This window comes from Ovis canadensis, chromosome 2 (genome assembly GCF_042477335.2).
Source record: "Ovis canadensis isolate MfBH-ARS-UI-01 breed Bighorn chromosome 2, ARS-UI_OviCan_v2, whole genome shotgun sequence".
Taxonomy (NCBI): Eukaryota; Metazoa; Chordata; class Mammalia; order Artiodactyla; family Bovidae; genus Ovis; species Ovis canadensis.
The window spans coordinates 42,135,523-42,156,422 of NC_091246.1; positions in this window are offsets into that span (position 1 = coordinate 42,135,523).

Consider the following 20,900-nt stretch of genomic DNA (forward strand, 5'->3'; position numbering starts at 1 on the left):
CTCACACAAATCAGGTGACTGTTAGGTGACACTGTTTTCTTTATTTCCTGAAAAAAAAAAAAAAAAAGCTTAAAAGGATGTTTTGTAAAGCATCCAGCAGGGTAAATATGAAGTAAGAGAGGTGGGATGTGGATGGAGAGACATAACTGCCTTTTTGGCACTTGTGAGCAAGCAATGCTGGCTTTTCAGGTGGTGCTAGTAGTAAAGACCCCACCTGCTGATGCAGGAGAGATAAGAGATGCAGGTTCAATTCCTAGGTCAGGAAGATCCCCTGGAGGAAGAAATAGCAACCCACTTCAGTATTCTTGCCTTGGAAATCCCATTTTCCAACTCCCCTGTTTCCAAATCCTTCTGGAAACAGAGGAGCCCGGTGGGCTACAGGCCATGGGGTCGCAAAGAATCAGGTAAAACTGATGTGACTGAGTACGCAAAAAAAAAAAAAAAAAAACACAAGATGCCAGAGAGGTGGGAGGTGGATGGACAGATATAACTGCCTTTTCAGGCACTTGTGAGCAGACAGAATATTTGAGTGCTCTGACTGTGGCACCCCCTTGCCTACATTTGTCTGCATTTCCCTCAGACTCTGTGCCCCCAGAGAGGCTGATTCATGTTTTCAGGGGCCAGCTCCTGAGAACAGAGAGAATTCAGACTGACTGTTTCTCCTCATTCCCACCTCCCCCCACCTGGGGAGAGAAAGCTCCGTGGGAAGTCCCTCTGCCTTCGTTTTTCTCTGTTTAGACTCTGGCAAGCCCTCCCGACCCCCCACCCCAGTCATCCTGATAGAAGAATGTGGTCTTAGTGACACAGTCCAGATTCCACTGGAGGAAAAGCTGATATACCCGCAGTTCGGCTACAGACCTCAGAGCGCTTTCTGACTTAGCCCCTCTGGGGCCATCCTCATAAGCTTGTCAGGCCTGCTTCCCTCCCATGCAGACATCAGTAGCTTTTGCTTTCTCCCGTCACAGGCCCAGCTTAATTGCCTGAAACCCTAGGGCCCAGGAAATTGGAATCCGAAATTAGGACTTCAGTGGGCCAAAGGTGAGCCTTTCTTTCTTTCTTTTTTTCATTTACTTTAATCAGAGGATAATTACTTTACAATATTGTGATGGTTTTTGCCATGCATCAAATGTGAATCGGCCATAAGCATACACGTGCAGGGCAGCAAAGGAGACAGAGACATAAAGAACAGACTTTTGGACTCAGTGGGAGAAGGAGAGGGTAGGATGATTTGAGAGCCTTTCTTGTGGTGGCCTCTGTTTCCTGTCCTTCGCTGGGCCCTCTGGCACCTACCTACCCTGGAGATTCTCTGTAGCTCAGATCTCCCAGGACCTGCTCCTAGAGCATCTTGGACCTCCCTATCATAATGCATTTACTCTCTGTCTGTTGTCCCATCTAAACAATCAGCCTCAGGTCTGCCTCAGACCCTCGTGTGCTTCTAGTACACCCTGTGCCTGTCATGGAGAAGGGGCTCAATACTGTTTGTTGATTGAACAAATGAGGGAATGGTTGCTGTCTGGCTTCCTTGCATGGCCCCACAAAGTCTGCATTAAAGAGTTGGGCTCTGACCTGGCTCCTTGGGAACTGGAAGAAAGTCCCCCTATATGTGGGTAGAAATCTGACTCCTGGTAGGGATCATCTAATCTCTGACATCAGGGACCCTAAGAATTTCTGTCAGCCAGGGGATATGGCCATGGTGAAAAAGAATCCCTCTGTTTAATTCTGGCCACTCTCCTGTAGGTCAACTTAAAGTATTAAGGAAGATTAGGGGGTTCCCTGGTGACTCGGATAGTAAAGAATCTGCAGCAATGTGGGAGATGCAGGTTCGATCACTGTTCGATCACGCCAGGGAAGATCCCCTGGAGAAGGGAAAAGCTATGTACTCCAGTATTCTTGCCTGGAGAATCCCATGGACAGAGGAGCCTGGAGGGCTACAGTCCACGGGGTCACAAAGAGTCAGACACAACTGAGCAACTAACACTAACAAGGAAGATTAGGTCGAACATTGTGGGGGGACGTACAACCAGTGTCATTTTCAAAATATATACAAACTCAGAGGAATTCAAGGATGCAGAAAACAGAGTCCATATCTTCAAGATTATAAAACTATGGGTAAGACAAGTACTTATTCAGCCAAATATACTATAGGAAAAACTAGAAAAAGTACATTATGAACATATAAATCATTCAGTTCACTGAACACGCTGTAGAGGCTTCTAGATACCATCCAATATCTGTTGCCTCCTTTGTTCTTTAGTAATAGAACCCCAGAGTTCTAGTTAAGTACAAAACCTTTTAGCTAAAGATGATATTTCCCAGAGTCCTTTGTAGCTAGGGGTTACCAAGTAGCTAAGTTCCGGTTAAAGGGATGTAGGGCTTAGTGGCTCAGCAGTAAAGAATCCACCTGCAATGCAGGAGACTTGCTGGAGATAAACTTTTAATCCCTGGGTCAGGAGGATCCCCTGAGAAGGAAATGACAATCCACTCCAGCATTCTTGCCTGGGAAATCCCAAGGACAGAGGAGCCTGGTGGGCTATGGTCTTCGAGGTTGCCAAGAACTGGACATGACTGAGTAAGTAAACGACGACAAAAGAGGTATGAGCAGAAGTGATGTGTGCAGCATTTGAAGACGTAGCCTTAAGTGGAAGGGACCTTCCCTCCACTTGCTTTTTCTTCCGCCTCCTGGCTGGAATACGGATGAAATGGGGGGAGCAGTAGCAGCTATCTTAGAGTATGACAGAGCAACAAGATGGAAGAGGCCTGGGTCCCCACTAGGAAACCACCTTATCAGCTTGGATCTGCTCATACCCCATCTATTATATGAGAGAAAAATAAACATTTGTCTCATGTAACCCACTGTTATTTTGCCCTTTGTTATAGCAGCTGAATGCATATTTTAACTGATAGAAGACACAAGGAGGTAATTGGAAGGTTGGCTGATAGTAATGTAGTAAATGTTTAGCGGAGAAATAAATCGAGGCAAAAGAAGGTACCCTCAAAGAGACAGAACTTGAGACAAGCCCCACATTTGGAAGGCTGGAGGAAAACCATGGGAATCTATGTAGACAGATGTAGAGAGGGCTATGGGTGCTAAGATGCATGAGAGCCAAGGACTCTGAGATGACACTGAAGGCTGGACATGTCTACAGTCACGGTGTTTGGCTTGTCTGAATGTTACCTACCATTTCTCCCAAATCCCACACCTACAGCTGCAGCTCCACCCTCCATCCTGAATTCCAGATCAAAATTACCCAGTACTCCCTGGACACCTCCATTTGAATGTTTCCCAGACAGCTCAATCAAAAAACAAACCCACCTCTCTCTACCTTTCTCCCACCAAACCTGCTCCATTTTCCTGAGTGGGTTTAAGAAACTTATCCAAACCACCACCACTAAAGATAGAGGTAGAAGTTTGAGCCTCCAGAGTTCATTTACTTTCCATTGTATTCTGTTGCTATTTCACACATATTCAGTTCAGTTCAGTCGCTCAGTCATCTCCGACTCTGCAACCCCATGAACCACAGCACACCAAGCCTCCCTGTCCATCACCAATTCCCAGAGTTTACCCAAACCCATGTCCATTGAGTCGGTGATGCCATCCAACCACCTCATCCTTTGTCATTCCTTTTCTTCCTGCCCTCAATCCCTCCCAGCATCAGGGTCTTTTCAAATGAGTCAGCTCTTTGCATCAGGTGGCCAAAGTATTGGAGTTTCAGCTTCAACATTAGTCCTTCCAATGAACACCCAGGACTGATCTCCTTTAGAATGGACTGGTTGGCTCTCCATGCAGTCCAAGGGACTCTCAAGAGTCTTCTCCAACACCACAATTGAAAAGCATCAATTCTTCTGTGCTCAGCTTTCTTTATAGTCCAACTCTCACATCCATACATGACTACTAGAAAAACCATAGCCTTGATTAGATGGATGTTTGTTGACAAAGTAATGCCTCTGCTTTTTAATATGTTGTCTAGGTTGGTCATAACTTTCCTTCCAAGGAGTAAGCGTCTTTTAACTTCATGGCTGCAGTCACCATCTGCAGTGATTTTGGAGCCCAGAAAAATAAAGTCAGCCTCTGTTTCTACTGTTTCCCCATCTATTTCCCATGAAGTGATGGGACTGGATGTCATGATCTTAGTTTTCTGAATGTTGAGCTATAAGCCAACTTGTTCACTCTCCTGTTTCACTTTCATCAAGAGGCTCTTTAGTTCTTCTTCACTCTCTGCCAAAAGGGTGATATCATCTGCATATCTGAGATTATTGATATTTCTCCCGGCAATCATGATTTCAGCTTGTGCTTCTTCCAGCCCAGCGTTTCTCATGATGTACTCTGCATAGAAGTTAAATAAGCAGGGTGACAATGTGCAGCCTTGACACACTCCTTTTCCTATTTGGAACCAGTCTGTTGTTCCATGTCCAGTTCTAACTGTTGCTTCCTGACCTGCATACAGATTTCTCAAGAGGCAGGTCAGGTGGTCTGGTATTCCCATCTCTTTCAGAATTTTCCACAGTTTATTGTGATCCACACAGTCAAAGGCTTTGGCATAGTCAATAAAGCAGAAATAGATGTTTTTCTGGAACTCTCTTGCTTTTTTGATGATCCAGTGGATGTTGGCAATTTGATCTCTGGTTCCTCTGCCTTTTCTAAAACCAGCTTGAACATCTGGAAGTTCATGGTTCACATATTGCTGAAGCCTGGCTTGGAGAATTTTGAGCATTACTTAAGTAGCGTGTGAGATGAGTGCAATTCTGCTGTAGTTTAAACATTCTTTGGCATTGCCTTTCTTTGGGACTGGAATGAAAACTGACCTTTTCCTGTCCTGTGGCCACTGCTGAGTTTTCCAACTTTGCTGGCATATTGAGTACAGCACTTTCACAGCATCATCTTTCAGGATTTGAAACAGCTCAACTGGAATTCCATCGCCTCCACTAGCTTTGTTTGTAGTGATGCTTTCTAAAGCCCACTGGACTTCACATTCCAGGATGTCTGGCTCTAGGTGAGTGATCACACCATCGTGATTATCTGGGACGTGAAGATCTTTCTCGTATAGTTCTTCTGTGTATTGTTGCCACCTCTTCTTAATATCTTCTGCTTCTGTTAGGTCCATACCATTTTTGTCCTTTATTGAGCCCATCTTTACAGGAAATGTTCCCTTGGTATCTCTAATTTTCTTGAAGAGATCTCTACTCTTTCCATTCTATTGTTTCCCTCCATTTCTTTGCACTGATCTCTGAGGAAGGCTTTCTTTTCTCTCCTTGCAATTCTTTGGAACTCTGCGTTCAAATGGGTATATCTTTCCTTTTTTCCTTTACTTTTCACTTCTCTTCTTCTCACAGCTATTTGTAAGGCCTCCTCAGACAGCCATTTTGCTTTTTTGCATTTCTTTTTCTTGGGGATGGTCTTGATTTCTGTCTCCCGTACAATGTCACGAACCTCCATCCATAGCTCATCAGGTACTCTGTCTATCAGATCTAGTCCCTTAAATCTATTTCTCACTTCCACTGTATAATCATAAGGGATTTGATTTAGGTCATACCTGAATGGTCTAGTGGTTTTCCCCACTTTCTTCAATTTAAGCCTGAATTTTAAGTCAATTTTTACCGTCTTGTCTAACTCAGTGAAACTAAGCCATGCCATGTGGGGCCACCCAAGACAGATGGGTTATGGTGGAGAGGTCTGACAGAATGTGGTCCACTGGAGAAGGGAATGACAAACCGCGTCAGTATTCTTGCCTTGAGAACCCCATGAACAGTATGAAAAAGCAAAAAGATAGGACACTGAAAGATGAACTCCCCAGGTCAGTAGGTGTCCAATATGCTACTGGAGATCAGTGGAGAAATAACTCCAGAAAGAATGAAGGAATGGAACCAAAGCAAAAACAATACCCAGCTGTGGATGTGACTGGTGATGGAAGCAAGGTCTGATGCTGTAAAGAGCAATATTGCATAGGAACCTGGAATGTCAGGTCCATGAATCAAGGCAAATTGGAAGTGGTCAAACAGGAGGTGGCAAGAGTGAACATTGACATTCTAGGAATCAGCAAACTAAAATGGACTGGAATTGGTGAATTTAACTCCGATGACCATTATATCTACTACTGCGGGCAGGAATCCCTTAGAAGAAATGGAGTAGCCATCATAGTCAACAAAAGAGTCCAAAATGCAGTACTTGGATCCAGTCTCAAAAACGACAGAATGATCTCCGTTTGTTCCCAAGGCAAAGCATTCAGTATCATGGTAATCCAAACCAATACCCTGACCAGTAACACTGAAGAAGCTGAAGCTGAACAGTTCTATGAAGACCTACAAGACCTTTTAGAACTAACACCCCCAAAATATGTCCTTTTCATTATAGGGGACTGGAATGCTAAAATAGGAAGTCAAGAAACACCTGGAGTAACAGGCAAATTTGGCCGTGGAGTACAGACTCAATCAGGACAAAGGCTAACAGAATTTTGCCAAGAGAATGCACTGGTCATAGCAAACACCCTCTTTCAACAACACAAGAGAAGACTCTACACATGGACATCACCAGATGGCCAACACCGAAATCAGATTGATTATATTCTTTGCAGCCAAAGATGGAGAAGCTCTATACAGTCAGCAAAAACAAGACTGGGAGCTGATTATGGCTCAGATCATGAACTCCTTATTGCCAAATTCAGACTTAAGTTGAAGAAAGTAGGGAAAGCCACTAGACTATTTCATACATATTACAGACTGCTTACTGTTATTCAACTAGCTAAACATACAGCTATGTTTGCTAGCAATTGAGCATCCAACACATGCTTTCTGGCTGTGATTCTTTTTTTTTAATCTTAAAATTTTTATTTTGTTTTGGGGTATAGCCAATTAACAATGTTGTGATGGTTTCAGGGGCTCAACCATACATATACATGTGTCCATTCTCCCTCAAATTCCTCTCCCACCCGGGCTGCTGTGCTTCTTTCTAATCCTCATATTGCATCCCAGCCTCAGAGATGTGCTAAGAGGGAAAAGGTCTGGCCTGAGAAGCCCATTCAGATGTGTGGGATGTAACTCGATGGACATGAGTTTGAGTAAGCTCTGGGAATTGATGATGAACAGGGAAGCCTGTCATGCTCAGTGAGATATTCCCATGGCATCCTGCTGTCTGCTAGGGACATCTGCATTTAGAATCAATCCTATAGACATATTACATAAAACATTACATGTAACCCAAGTGAAGGACAGGGAACCCTGGCACACTGCAATCCATGGGGTCACAAAGAGTTGGACGCAACATAGTGACTGAACAACAACAAAAATCCAAGAACATTAGTGTAGGAGGTAACAGCATAAATTGGCTTCCTTGGTGGCTCAGACAGTAAAGAATCTGCCTGCAATGCAGGAGACCTGGGTTCGATCCCTGTGTTGGGAAGATCCCTTGCAAGAGGGCATGGCGATTCACTCCAGCATTCTTGCCTGAAGAATCCCCATGGATAGAGGAGCCTGCCAGGATATAGTCCATAGAGTCGCAAAGAGTTGGTCACAACTGAGTGAGATGGAGAAACAATGGAAACAGTGACAGACTTTATTTTCTTGGGCTCCAAAATTACTGCAGATGGTGACTGCAGCCATGAAAAAAAAGATGCTTGCTCCTTGGAAGAAAAGCTATGACCAATCTAGACAGCATATTGAAAAGCAGAGACAATACTTTGCCAACAAAGGTCCGTCTAGTCAAAGCTATGGTTTTTCCAGTAGTCATATATGGATGTGAGATTTGGACTATAAAGAAAGCTGAGCTCCAAAAAACTGAAGCTTTTGAACTGTGGTGTTGAAGAAGACTTTTGAGAGCCCCTTGGACTGCAAGGAAATCCAACCAGTCCCTCCTAAAGGAAATCAGTCCTGAATATTCATCGGAAGGACTGATGTTGAAACTGAAACTCCAATACTTTGGTCATCTGATGTGAAGAACTGCCTCATTGGAAAAGACCCTGATGCTGGGAAAGATTGAAGGCGGGAGAAGAAGGGGACAACAGAAGATGAGATGATAGGATGGCATCACTGACTCGATGGACATGAGTTTGAGTATGCTCTGGGAATTGGTGATGGACAGGGAAGCCTGTCATGCTGCTGTTCATGGGGTCACAAAGAGTCGGACATGACTGAGGGACTGAACTGAACTGAACTGAACTGAGCGACTAAGCACAGCACACAATAGCACCCATGAAGTAACCCTCTGCCTGTGATGGCAGCACTTAAACTGCCCACTAGGGGACACTATTGCCTCCAGTTTCCCCGCTATGGGGGGCTGGGGAGGGGAAGGGAATTCCCCAAATTCCTTGGGCCTCCACCCAAGGCCTTTGCTTCCAAGGCAGCGTTTCAGATTTCTTTTTCAGGTCAACCCCCTTGTCTTCCGGTTTGGATGTTAACAGTTGGGAGTGGACAGAAGGAGACAGTGAATCAAGGATTAAGGGCTCCGTAGACACCAGCTGTTGGCCGTGGTTTCAACGTAACAAAGATGCATAACATTATGATAGCATTATGATACTTGTGGCTACAAGATCTGTGGGGTGCTTTCCAGGGCTCAGATATCCTCCGTATAAACGGCCTCATTTATTAGTCATATGCGGAAGTATTATTCTCACACAAAGGAAACCAGGGAAAGTGAGGGAATTACCCAAGGTCATAGAGTTTGTAATTTGAGTCTGAATATAAACCCACTGATTCTATTTACAACTGCCCAGCGAACTTGGGTATCTATAATAAAATACAACTGTCTGGGTGTGGAATACTAGCTCTGAAGGGCTGATAAAGCAAATATCACTAGATTAGCCTGCAACCTTGTCTTCCTTTTTACTTTTTTCCCCAGGCTCCAAACACCCTGGGAGGAAACTAATCTGATTGGCTCTTTTCACATTGAACTGTTTTTTTTGTTTGTTTGTTTTTAAACACCAAAAACATTTTGTATTGGGGTATAGCTCATTAACAACGTTGTGGTAGTGAGCAGCAAAGGAACTGAGGCATTCATATACATCCAACAAAGTCCTACTGTGTAGCACAGGGAACTCTGCTCGATGTTACATGCCAGCCTGAATGGGAGAGTGGTGCTGGGGTAGAACGGATACATATATACACTGAACTGTTCTTGACTCACAGCAGAGTTTCCTGACTCCCTGAGTTGATGACTGCTTTGAGCATTCATGTATTAAATATACTGGCTCTGTCTTGGCTTTGCCATTGACCCATTCCTTCAGGGAAGGAAAATTACTTGGTTACTTGATCTCTTCCAGCTTCGACTTCATCTTGGGTGAAATGGAGTTAGTTAAACCGGTGGTGATCTGTGACTCTCTGAGTTGTAAGTGATAAGAACCCAACTCATACCAGCCTTAGCAAAAAAAAATGCAAGGCAATTTCTTGACCCCCAGAGCTGAGTAGCAGGAAGGCTTACGGTGAAACTGGCTAAAAGCAGGGAATGGAGTTCATCCAGTCTTTCCCCAGCCACTTGTCATTTCCTTTTCTCTCTACCTGGTCAATTTCTTTATCTTGGACCTGCTGAAATTATGGCCAAGTACACAGTCTGTGGCAGCTCAGAATCACATCCTCACAGCTGCACAGTCAGAGCCAAAATGGCATTTTCTTTCCAACTCCAGGTTGAAAGACCAAGCCAGCTTCTCTTCATCACAGGATATAGTACCACACAAGATAACAAATATAGGAGGGCATTGGGGGGTCTGCCTCAGCAGCAGAATCCCTTCTTCTTGAGGGTTATCCTGCCCCAGGGCAATTCACTTGCCTATAACCATCATTTTGATGGTTCCTTGTGAGAGCAGATCTTACAGGGGAAGGGGATGAATGGCAGTGCAGTATATTTTGTTGGGTTGGGTTGGGTTGGGTTAACCCCCACCCTGGGCCTCAGCCTTGGTGTAAGGAGGTGCTTCCCTGTGTCTGTTGTTTTTCCATCCCTAAGTCGTATCCGATTCATTGTGACCACATGAACTGCAGCACACCAGGCTTCCCTGTCCTTCACCATCTCCCAGAGTTTGCTCAGACTCATGTCTATTGAATCGATGATGCCATCCAACCATCTCATCCTCTGTTGCTCCCTTCTCCTCCTAACCTCAGTCTTTCCCAGCATTTTCCAATGAATGGGCTCTTCACATCAGGTGGCCAAAGTATTGGAGCTTCAGTTTCAGCATCTGTCCTTCCAGTGAATATTCAGGATTGATTTCCTTTAGGATTGACTGGCTTGATCTTCTTGCTGCCTAAGAGATGTTCCATAAATCCAAAGAGAATGATCCAGACTCTCAGAATGATGTGAATGATTTTGCACCCTTTCAGTCTGTCTCTGGGGTTCACAATATCATCCGTGAAGCAACAAATAGAAAACAGGGGACAGTGAAAACATCGTCGTGGCCAAAGACCTGCCACTAATGCCACCTTTATGCTCCTCCATTGCTCTGGGAGAAGTGGATTTTGTCTCTTATCAGCATCTTCCCCATCCATGGGTCTTGTAACCTGCCATCCTCTCATGGAATCCCGTTAATCACAGCCCTTTAATAGCAGCATCTCTTATCTGAGAGGTGAAGAAATGAGGCAATACAATGCTTGGGCCCTTCATACGCTCCTAATAGTGTAAGATCCTCCTGATATAAAACTAGCCTAACTACAGAGCAGGCCCAAGGCTCCAGGGTGGGCCAGGCTGTGATGCTGCTATAAGCTTGCTCCTAGGCTGCAGGCAGTAACAATAAGGCAGTGATGTAGAGGGACCATGAGAGGATCAGAAGAACATGGCTCCCCCCAGAGGATCAAAACTGTCCGAGGCTGATATGCATGAACACCAGCATATCTTACCAGCTTCAGCCATAACTTACTGGCTATAGTGTGAGCACACACCCACTGTCCCCAGGGTGGCTGGACACATCCTGAGGCATCCACACCAGCCTCTGTGTCTTCAGTGTCATCTGCTGACTGTCTTAGTATTGATTTTGTACAAGTGGTGGTAAGGGAACACACAGACCAGGACTTGCTCCATCCCCCACACCCACAGAAATCTACTAAAACACAAATTTGACAGCGTCACTTCTCCAAACGCTCCAGGGCCCTCAAGCGGCCTGTGGGTATAAACTCTGTGTGGTGGTCGAGGTTGCTACCCTTCCCAAGCAGGCCCTTCCTCCTGTGCTCTACTTAACTCCACTCTTCTTGATGTGCCTGCTCCTTAAAAGGCCCACCTCCTCCATGAAGCCTTCCATCCTGAAGCTGCCAGTCTTTGAGAGTCAGTTGAATAGGCCCCTTATCGAGTGGTTTTCCAAGTAGCTTCTGAAACACCACGAGGGTTCCCCGGACAGCACTGGGACAGACAGATGGATCTGAGTGTGTTTGGAGGGGAGGGGTCACTGGCCCTTGCCTCTGCTCAGCGGCTCCAGGTTTGCCTTTATCTGTCATATATTTGGCATCCAAGCAAAATTTCATCTGAGAATGATCCTGCTGCCAGGATCTAGGGCCAGTCTGCTTGGTGTGCTTCTTGTTTGGGCACCTGTCAGCTGAGTGACTGCAGACAAGTTAGTCAACCTCCCTGTGCCTTGTTTTCTCCTCTGTAAAGTGGAGGCAGAAGAGTATCTATTCAGGGACTTCCTGGTGGTCCAGTGGCTCAGAATCTGCCGTCCAATGCAGAGGACACGGGTTCGGCTCTTGGTCTGGGAACGAAGATCCCAGGTGCCTCAGAGGACTTGAGCCTGTGCATCACAACCAGAGAACTCCAAGCCACAGTGGAAGGTCCAGAGTGCTGTAGCTAAGACCCAAGGCACCCAGGAACAAATAAGTAAATATTTTGAATAAAATAGTGTCTATTCAGAGGATTGTTGTGAGGACTAAGTTAATATAAGGAAAATACAACACTTGGAGGGCTTCCCAGGTGGTACTAGTGGTAGAGAGCCCGCTCCATGCAGGAGACATAAGAGATGAGGGTTCAGGCCCTGGGTTGGGAACATCCCCTGGTGGAGGGCATGGCAACCCACTGCAGTATTCTTGCCTGGAGGATTCCATGGACAGAGGAGCCTGGCGGGCTACAATCCATAGGGTGGCAAAGGGTCAGACACGACTGAAGCCACTTAGCATGCATGCACAGTACTTGGAACAGCACATTTTAAATGTCAGGTAACTTTCAGCTACTATTGTTTTAGTGCCAGGTCAATGATTTCTGTATCATTGAATCTCACTGGTTTAGAAAGATCTTTCATGCCATCCACATGAAAGGCTGGGTGGTCCTAACACGGCTAGACATTGGATGGGCCAGTTTCCCCATTCAGTGCTGAGCCCTCATAGGAGGAGGTGGGTAAGTCTGTTTATCAAGATAAGCATCTTACCCGGCCTTCTTCCCCATCCCCAGCCACTCTCTCCACACTTTTTCTCCTTCTTGGAACACAGATGGCGCCAGTGGCTTCTATCTGTGTTTGAGGGAGAGAGCCATCAGGAATGCACTTGGCCCACCATGCCTACAGGGGTTAGTTTCTGAGGGGCCTTGAGCCAAGCTCAGCAACAAGAGGTCAGCAGCCTCCACCCCCAGCCTCATCTCTTAGACCTCCTGGTTAGCCTGGACTTCTCCTGCTAACCTACTCCCCCACCCTAGCCACCCCCCTGCCTCTGCTACCCAGGTGGATTCCGCCCAGAATCTCCAGCGAGAAGCAATGTCATGCTTGAATTGACCCATCAGTTTTTCTACTTATCAATCAGCTACCTGCTGGCACTGCCGAGAGGATCCATGAACAGTTTTTCTTTTTTTTTAAAGGCCTTATCATCCTTTGGTATGTCATAGAAGTAAAATCCTGGCAAGGACACTTTGGCTGTGCCTGTAACATTTTATTTCTCAAAAAAAAATAAAAAATAAAAATCTGCCATAAGTTACATGATCGCAATTATCTCTGCATGTTTTGAGCCATTAAAACACCTTATAATAGAAATTACATGTTTTAACAGATAGAAATAAAACTGACCTAAGATTGAGAGACATGGGTTAAAGTTTCCTGACTTGGTCACTAACGTATGATTTTGCATGAGTCATTCTGATTCTTCGAACCTCAGTTTCCACACTTCTAAAATGACTCCCTGTGTCTCTCAGCACTCAATTCTGTGAATTTTAAATAGGAATTCAGCACTGGCATCTATATGTTACCACGCGTAAAATAGCTAGTGGTAAGCTTCAGTCTGGCACAGGGAGCTCAGCTCAGGGCTCTGTGATGACCTAGAAGGGTGGGATGGGGGTGTGGAAGGGAGGCTTAAGAGGGAGGGGACGTATGTATACTTACAGCTGATTCACGTTGTTGTACAGCAGAAACTAACACAACATTGTAAAGCAATTATCCTCCAATCAAAAATAAATAGATAGGAATGCCAGATGCCTCCTGGTCCTGAACATTTCCCTCTCTAGCACATCCCGCCTCCATACCTTCCAGCTCATTTTCTATCTCCTCTCTTTCCCCTCCCTAAGCCCCTTCAGAGGAAATGGAAACTTGGATAAATATATGAATGGGATGAAAGCCTTTGCCGATGCCTAAAGCATTTCCAGCATCAGGGCACTGCCGGGTGGTCTAGAAGTACTTCCCCATCCTTCCCTCTATGCCTGGGTGGTCATTTCCCTTATGAACTGTGAAAACAGCATGACCGTCTTGCTTGTATTGGGCAAGACTTGTCTCAGGCCAAATATGAACCTCTGGCTGAGTGACTTTTTTCTTGATCAGTGGATCTCCGGCTGTGTTGTCCTGAATGATTTTCAGAAAAATGTCTGTCAGAGACGCCCCATTTGGTAGTTCTGGAAGATGAGAGTTTTTGTTGTGGGATAGTCTCTCGTGTCCCCAGTCCCTGTGCAGTCAAGGGAATCAGTAGAGCCCTCTGGAGAGCCAAGCACAGTCTTAGCCTCCAGCCCCTCGCTCTAGAGGGATGTGCACCCACCCCATCCTCAGAAACTGGTTCTGCCCCTTCTCAGATGATGTGTGCATACATGCATATGGAGTCGAGTCTGACTCTTTTGCAGCCCCACGGACTGTAGCCCACCAGGCTTCACTGTCCATGGGATTCTCCAGGCAAGAATGCTGGAGCAGGTTGTCATTTCCTTCTCCAGGGAATCTTTCTGACCCAGGGATCAAACCCAGCTCTCCTGCATCTCCTGCATTGGCTGGTGGATTCTTTACCACTGCATCCCCCATTGGATACCATCATTCTGATGCACCATCTACGATGGCCTGCCCAGTTTTATGGGGAAGGGGGTGCTGAGAGCTGGGAGTGGGAGAGAGTCAGTCTCAAATTGCTTCTGGCAGCCAGAGTGCTGTGAGAAGGTCACAGCCTCCTTCCCTAGACAAACAGCCCCCAGCGCATGTCCCTGTGGGGGCCTTCGTTAAGCTGTCCAGCAGACCAAGTGCAGAGGGATGACGGCCACCCAGTTAGAGCCCATGGAAACTTCTGCAGACCCCCCTCCTCAGCCTTGGGCTCCCCAGAAGCAAGCAGCCATGGAGGGGGCAGGGAGCAGGTGACCAGGGGCACAGTTAGCAAAATACTCTTGGGTTCCTATTGCCCAATAAATCCTCCCTAATGGCTTTTCTTGGTTGATCAGCACTCACGGGAGCAGAGCAAAGCTGAGTCACTCTCTGTTACCGAACTTTCCCTCAGACCCAAATCCCTTTTGCCATACAGAGAAGTCTGCATAGAAAACTGGCAGAAATAGGTACAGAGTTGGAAGAACAGATCTTTAATTTTCCCCCTAAATTTGGCTGGCTTTGTCAAGTCTTATTTGCCCCATGGCATGTGGGATTTTAGTTCCCTGGCCAGGGATCAAACCCACGTCCCCTGCCTTGGAAGGCAGATTCTTAACCACTGGACCATCAGGAAGTACCAATAGACCTTTTCAAAGGGTCTTGGGATGGAGGGAGAGAGAGGTCTTTTGGCAAGTGTGGCGTCTGAGACATGAAAGGGCTTCAAAGTGGAGAGACCGGGCACAGGCACGTGTAAGGTCAGCAGTTCCTGCAAAAGAAGTGGAGTCGATTATGTGGGGCTCCAGCAGCCTCCATGCCCTCTGCGCAGTGCCCTCTACTCCCCATACTGCTCCCAGAGCCCTCAGGCCCTCACTGCTGGCGGTGGTGGGCAGGAGGCAGGTTCTTGGACTGGAAGCAGGTGCACCACTTGTTAGAGCTGTTAGAAATCAGACTCTCAGGGTCCACCCAGACCTAAAGCAGAGTCTGCCTTTGAACAAGATACCTGTATAATCTCTCTACATCCTCAAAGTTTGAGAAGCACAGGTCCAGCATCTCAGGGGTACTATCCACACCCCACACCGCCTCCAAGGCTAGTTTTCCTGGGCCCTGGACTGGCCTCCTTGCCCTTTGTTCTCATGCTACCTCTTTCATATCCTGCAGTTATGCACTCTGCCAACCAACAAGTGGAAAATAAAAGTCTGATTAAATCATGCCTTTGGGTAACTGAGGGTAGCTTAAACTGTCATCGGACTCACAGAGCATCTTCATATTTATACATAAGAATCATCTCTCTCTTTAGTTTGTTTATTGGGCCGTGCTGGGTCTTTGTTGCTGTGCACCAGCCTTCTCTAGTTGCAGTGAGCAGAGGGCTCCTCTTAATTGCGATGCACAGTTTTCTCATTTGGGTGGCATCTCTTGTTGCAGAGCACCAGCTCTAGGCATGCAAGCTCAGTAGTTGTGTCCCACAGGCTTAGTCTCTCTGTGGTATGTGGGATCTTCCCAAACCAGGGATTGAATCAGTGTCTCCTGCATTGGTAGAAGGATGCTTAATCACTGGATCACCAGCAACATCCCCAGGAAAATCATTGTAACCTAAATTCCATAGGGAAAAAATGTACTACTGGAGTGATATCCATGGGGTAGGAAATGCCTTTGAACCGCAGTGGGGCAGTGCCTCTGATCCAAGCTAACTATGTGGAAAGAAAAGAAAGTGAAGTCACTCAGTCGTATCCGAATCTTTGCGACCCCATGGACTGTAGCCTACCACGCTCGTCTGTCCATGGGATTTTCCAGGCAAGAATACTGGAGTGGGTTGCGATTTCCTTCTCCAGGAGACCTTCCTGATCCAGGGATTGATCCCAGGTCTTCCACATTGTAGGCAGACACTTTACCATCTGAGCCACCAGGGAAGTCCACTATGCGGCTGCTGCTGCTGCTGCTAAGTCGCTTCAGTCGTGTCCGACCCTGTGCAACCTCATAGACAGCAGCCCACCAGGCTCCTCCGTCCCTGGGATTCTCCAGGCAAGAACACTGGAGTGGGTGCCATTTCCTTCTCTAAGGCAAAGTGAAAAGTGAAAGTGAAGTCGCTCAGTCGTGTCCGACTCTTAGCGGGGTGGTTTAATTCATCCTCTTGTCCATCTTTTTGGTGGCACTATCATGCTCCCCTGGGAGAAGAGAGAGAGAAGCAAGGAAACAGGGCAGACAAAGCCAGGGACTCTGTAAGAAGCCATGGAAGACATCACCACAACCTGCCCATAGATGTCTATGGATTGTGCTATGTGCCTCTTGCTAAGTCACGTCCGACTCTTTGCAACCCCATGGTGTAGCCCTCCAAGCTCCTCTATCCATGGGATTCTCTCAGCAAGAATACTGGAATGGGGTAATATTTCCTCTTCCAGTGGATCTTCCTGACCCAGGGATCAAACCCACGTTTATTATGTCTCTTGCAATAGCAGGCAAATTCTTTTCCACTAGCGCCACCTGGGAAGCTCTGCTTTGTGCCCAGTGTTTGGCTTATGAGGAAGACACTGGCTTTGGAACCTGCACAACCTGGGTTAGCTGTGAGAACCTGAGTGTGTTATCTTCATTCTCTCAGCTTCTATCTACTTATCAGTCAAAAGTGATCCTCAGTGGGTTGCAGTGGAAATGAAATGTCCATAGTGAGCCAGTTCAGTGTAGGCACTTAAAACGTGTGAATTCTCTCACCTCTCCTTGCAGGGAGCAGGACAAGCAGAGCTGACACACAGCCCTGACCTTCAAGAAGGCCAACCACACAAGGGAGAAGCAGAAAATGTTGAAATCTTCCAAGGCCGTAGAGGATCAAATGCTCCAATGAGCAGCAGAGCCAGCAATGGAGTCTGGAGAAGCCTCCAAAGTCTCTGGGTAGAAACAGAACTGGTGAAGATGAACAAGAGACTGTAAATGCACACACAGCAGGCACAGAAGCCTGGAGATAGGACTGGGCAGTTCACCCATGACAGAAGAGTCATTCAAGGCAGGGGACCATGCTGGCGAGGAAGGCAAGGGGGAAAGAAGGCATGGAGGCTGAGGCCTGTGCATGGGAGGCCTTGAAAAACCGAGATGAAGAGTTGGGATATTGGGTTTTGTTTTGGTCATTTTTTGTTTTGTTTTTTAATTGATGGATAATTGTTTTACAATATTGTGTTGGTTTCTGCCATACATCAGCATGAATCAGCCACAGTTTTTTTAACAAAACTTCTGAAGTTTTGCTCCATTTGATTGGATCAGTTTGTTTTAAACAATTTTATTTACCTATTTTTTTTTAAAAAAAGTTTATTTGGCTGCACCTGGACTTAGTTGTAGCATGAGGGATCTTTTGTTGTGGCATGTGGGGTCCAGTTCCCCAACCAGGGATCGAACCCTGGCCTGCATTAGGAATGTGGAGTCTTATTCCGGGACAAGGGGGGTCCGGGAATACTGGGTTTTTATGATATAGACACCTCAAGAATGTTTGTTTATTCATCACACTCTCCTCCCCAGTTTTACTAGGGGCTTCCCTGGTGGCTCAGATGGTAAAGAATCTGCCTGCAATGCAGGAGACCCAGGTTTGATTCCTGGGTTGGAAAGATCCCCTGGAGAAGGAAATGGCCACCCACTCTAGTATACTTGCCTGGAGAATTCCATGGATGGAGGAGCCTGGAGGGCTACAGTCCATGGGGTCACAAAGAGTGACCGACTATCTGATCGAGTGATCGACTAACACAGACATATCTAGATTCAGAACTCCTTTTTGTTTGGCAAGTGTGCAGTGTGCCTAGAAAAAGCAAATTTGATTTACTGTGGGGACTTTCCTGGTGATCCAGTGGTTAAGAATCCGCCCTTGAGATGCAGAAGATGCTTTGGTCCCTGGTCAGGGAACTGAGAGCCCATATGCTGCAGAGCAGCTAAGCCTATGCGCTGTAGCTACTGAGTCCATGCACTCTGGAGCCTACATGGAGCCACAAGGAAAGATCCTACATGACACAAGGAAGAGCCCACATGCTGCAACTGAGACCTGATTGGCATAGCCAAATAAACACATAAGTGAATAAACAAAATAAAAGCTTAAAAAAATGGTTTACTGTGCAGGTGGGTCTAGAACCTAACCCTACTAATAGAAACGACCCATTTCTGGGCACTCTCTACATGCCAGCTGCTGAGATTCTTTATTGTGAAAGGCCTCACCTTTCCTTTCAATAATCCTTGGGAAAGTGTTTATCTGTCAGTCATGTCCAACTCTTTGTGACCCCATGGACTGGAGCCAGGCTCCTCTGTCCATGGGATTTCCCAGACAAGAATACTGGAGAGGGCTGTATTTCTTCCTCCAGGGGATCTTTTCAATCCAGCGATCAAACCTGGGTCTCCTGTGTTGAAGGCAGCTTCTTTACTGTTTGAGCCACCAGGGAAGACAACTGTTTTTGCACCCATTTTGCATGAGGAAACTGAGGCATGCTCAGAAAGGCTAAGTAACGTGCCCCAGGTCGCACCTCCAGAGCTACTTTACTAGCCACTGTCCTCTTTTCAAAAAAAGCAACTCTGCCTCTCACCTCCCAGAGGGCTTAGGGTTCTAAGACACACTGAATTACCTGAAGCTGCTTCCAAATAATGCTTTTCCCACATAGGCTAGCTAGAAAATCTGGTTTTACTGAAGGGAGGACATGAAGGTGGGGAAACAAACTTCTGGCCTTTTTCAGCTCCTAGAGGCTACCCACATCCCTTAGCTCACACCCCTCTCCCCCCACCCCCGCCTTCCGTTTCAAAGCCAAGCAAAGGCCAGTTGGGTTTTTCTCACTTCCCATCTCTCTAACCTTACTTCAGTGTCACCTCTCCTCCTGATTCTGACTCTCTTGCCTCCTTCATTCACTTATAAAAGCCCTGTGATCACAGGATCACAGATAATCCAGGATAATCTTCCCATCTCAAGGTCAGATGGTTAGCAACCAGAATTCTATCTGCAGCTTAACTCGCCCTTGCCATTTGCAGGTGTTGCAGTCAAGGTGTCTTGGAAGTGGGGTGCTTAGTCTTCTCCAGAACTCTGTTCCATCGAAAGAAGCCTGCGACAGCCCCTTGTGCCTTCCTATGCCTATCATTTTCACTCAGTTTAAGCTGCACTGACATAGCAAGAAGGGGCTTTCCCAGGCAAGAATACTGGAGTGGGTAGCCATTTCCTTCTCCAGGGGATTTGCCTGACCCAGGGACTGAACCCACGTCTCCTGCATTGGCAGGCAGATTCTTTACCACTGCACCTCTAGGGAAGTTCCTGGCTCCTTCTTGGGGAATCGAACCCCAGTTTCCCACATGACAGGTAGGGATATTCATCACTAAACAAACAAGGAAAACATCTGAAATACTAAACACCAAAGGAACACATGTGAAGTGATGTAAGGGAAAGGGCTGGGGCTGTGTCCGCATCCTGAAGGGACACCTGATATCTGAGGAAGAGGTGATGGAAGAAAGGAGTCCAAGCTCAGTTCTGGCTCTCAGTTTTTTAATTTTAAAAATTATAATCAGTAAAGGAAATGCACTCTGTCCTGATCCTCTTCTCCCAATCTGCTATCTCCATCTCACTGACCAGAGGAAACTGCTCTATTGAAATATTTATATGCTTCCAGAATTTTCTGTATTTTAAAATGCTCAAATGTAAAATATTCTATAGATGATTGGTGACTACATTTTTTTTTTTTTACACAATGAGTTCATTTTATAACATTTTTTCAAGTTGAATCTCACTCCGACCAAATTAAAGACACATTCCCAAGTCGGTATGTTGTGTATTTGTAGATTTTTTTTAGGGTAAATCTTGGGCTTTCCTGGCAGCTCAGATGGTAAAGAATCCGGCTGCAGTGCAGGAGACCTGGGATCCATCCCTGTATTGGGAAGATCCCCTGGAGGAGAGCATGGCAACCCACTTCAGTGTCCTTGCCTGGAGAATCCTCATGGACAGAGGAGCCTGCTGGGCTACAGTCTGTGGGGTTGCAAAGAGCTGGACATGACTGAGTGACTAAGCACAGCACAGCACAGCACAGGATAAATCTCAAAGAATGAACTATCTGTGTCAAGGATACACCCAGTTTTAATTCTGACAGATTTTGTCAAGCTGGCATCCAAATATGCAAAACTGACTTACTCTCCAACAGTATGGGAGCAACTCTTCCTCATACACCCACAAACACTAGACATCATCCGTCTTTCTAATCTCTATTGATCTGATAGGTGGAAAGAAGGTATCTAAACGTGGTTTTGAGTTGTATTTCCAAAATGATGAGTGTGGTTAAACTTTTTTTTTCCTGTGCCTGTTTATGTTTTAAATCTTTGAGCCATCTGGGGTTTATTTTGTTATAAGAATAGAACTTTATTTTTTCCAAGTGGCAGTACTGATTATTAAATAACTTACATTTCCCCCACACTGATTTGAAATGCCACTTCACTCTAAATTTTAAAAATGAGAAGAGGCCACTCTACCTAAATATCATATCATATGCAAAAAATAAGTCAAATGGATCATGAATTTAAAAGTAAAACCTAAAACTTTTAGACGGTAACACAGGAGTGCATCTTTAGACTTAGGAATAAGCAAGGAGTTCTTAGGCTTTGTTCTTAGACTTACAATAAAAGTCCTTAGGCTTACAATAACAAAATTTGTAAAATAAAAATTCACCAAAATAAAGAACTTTTGTTCTGTGAAATATCCTGTTAAAAAGA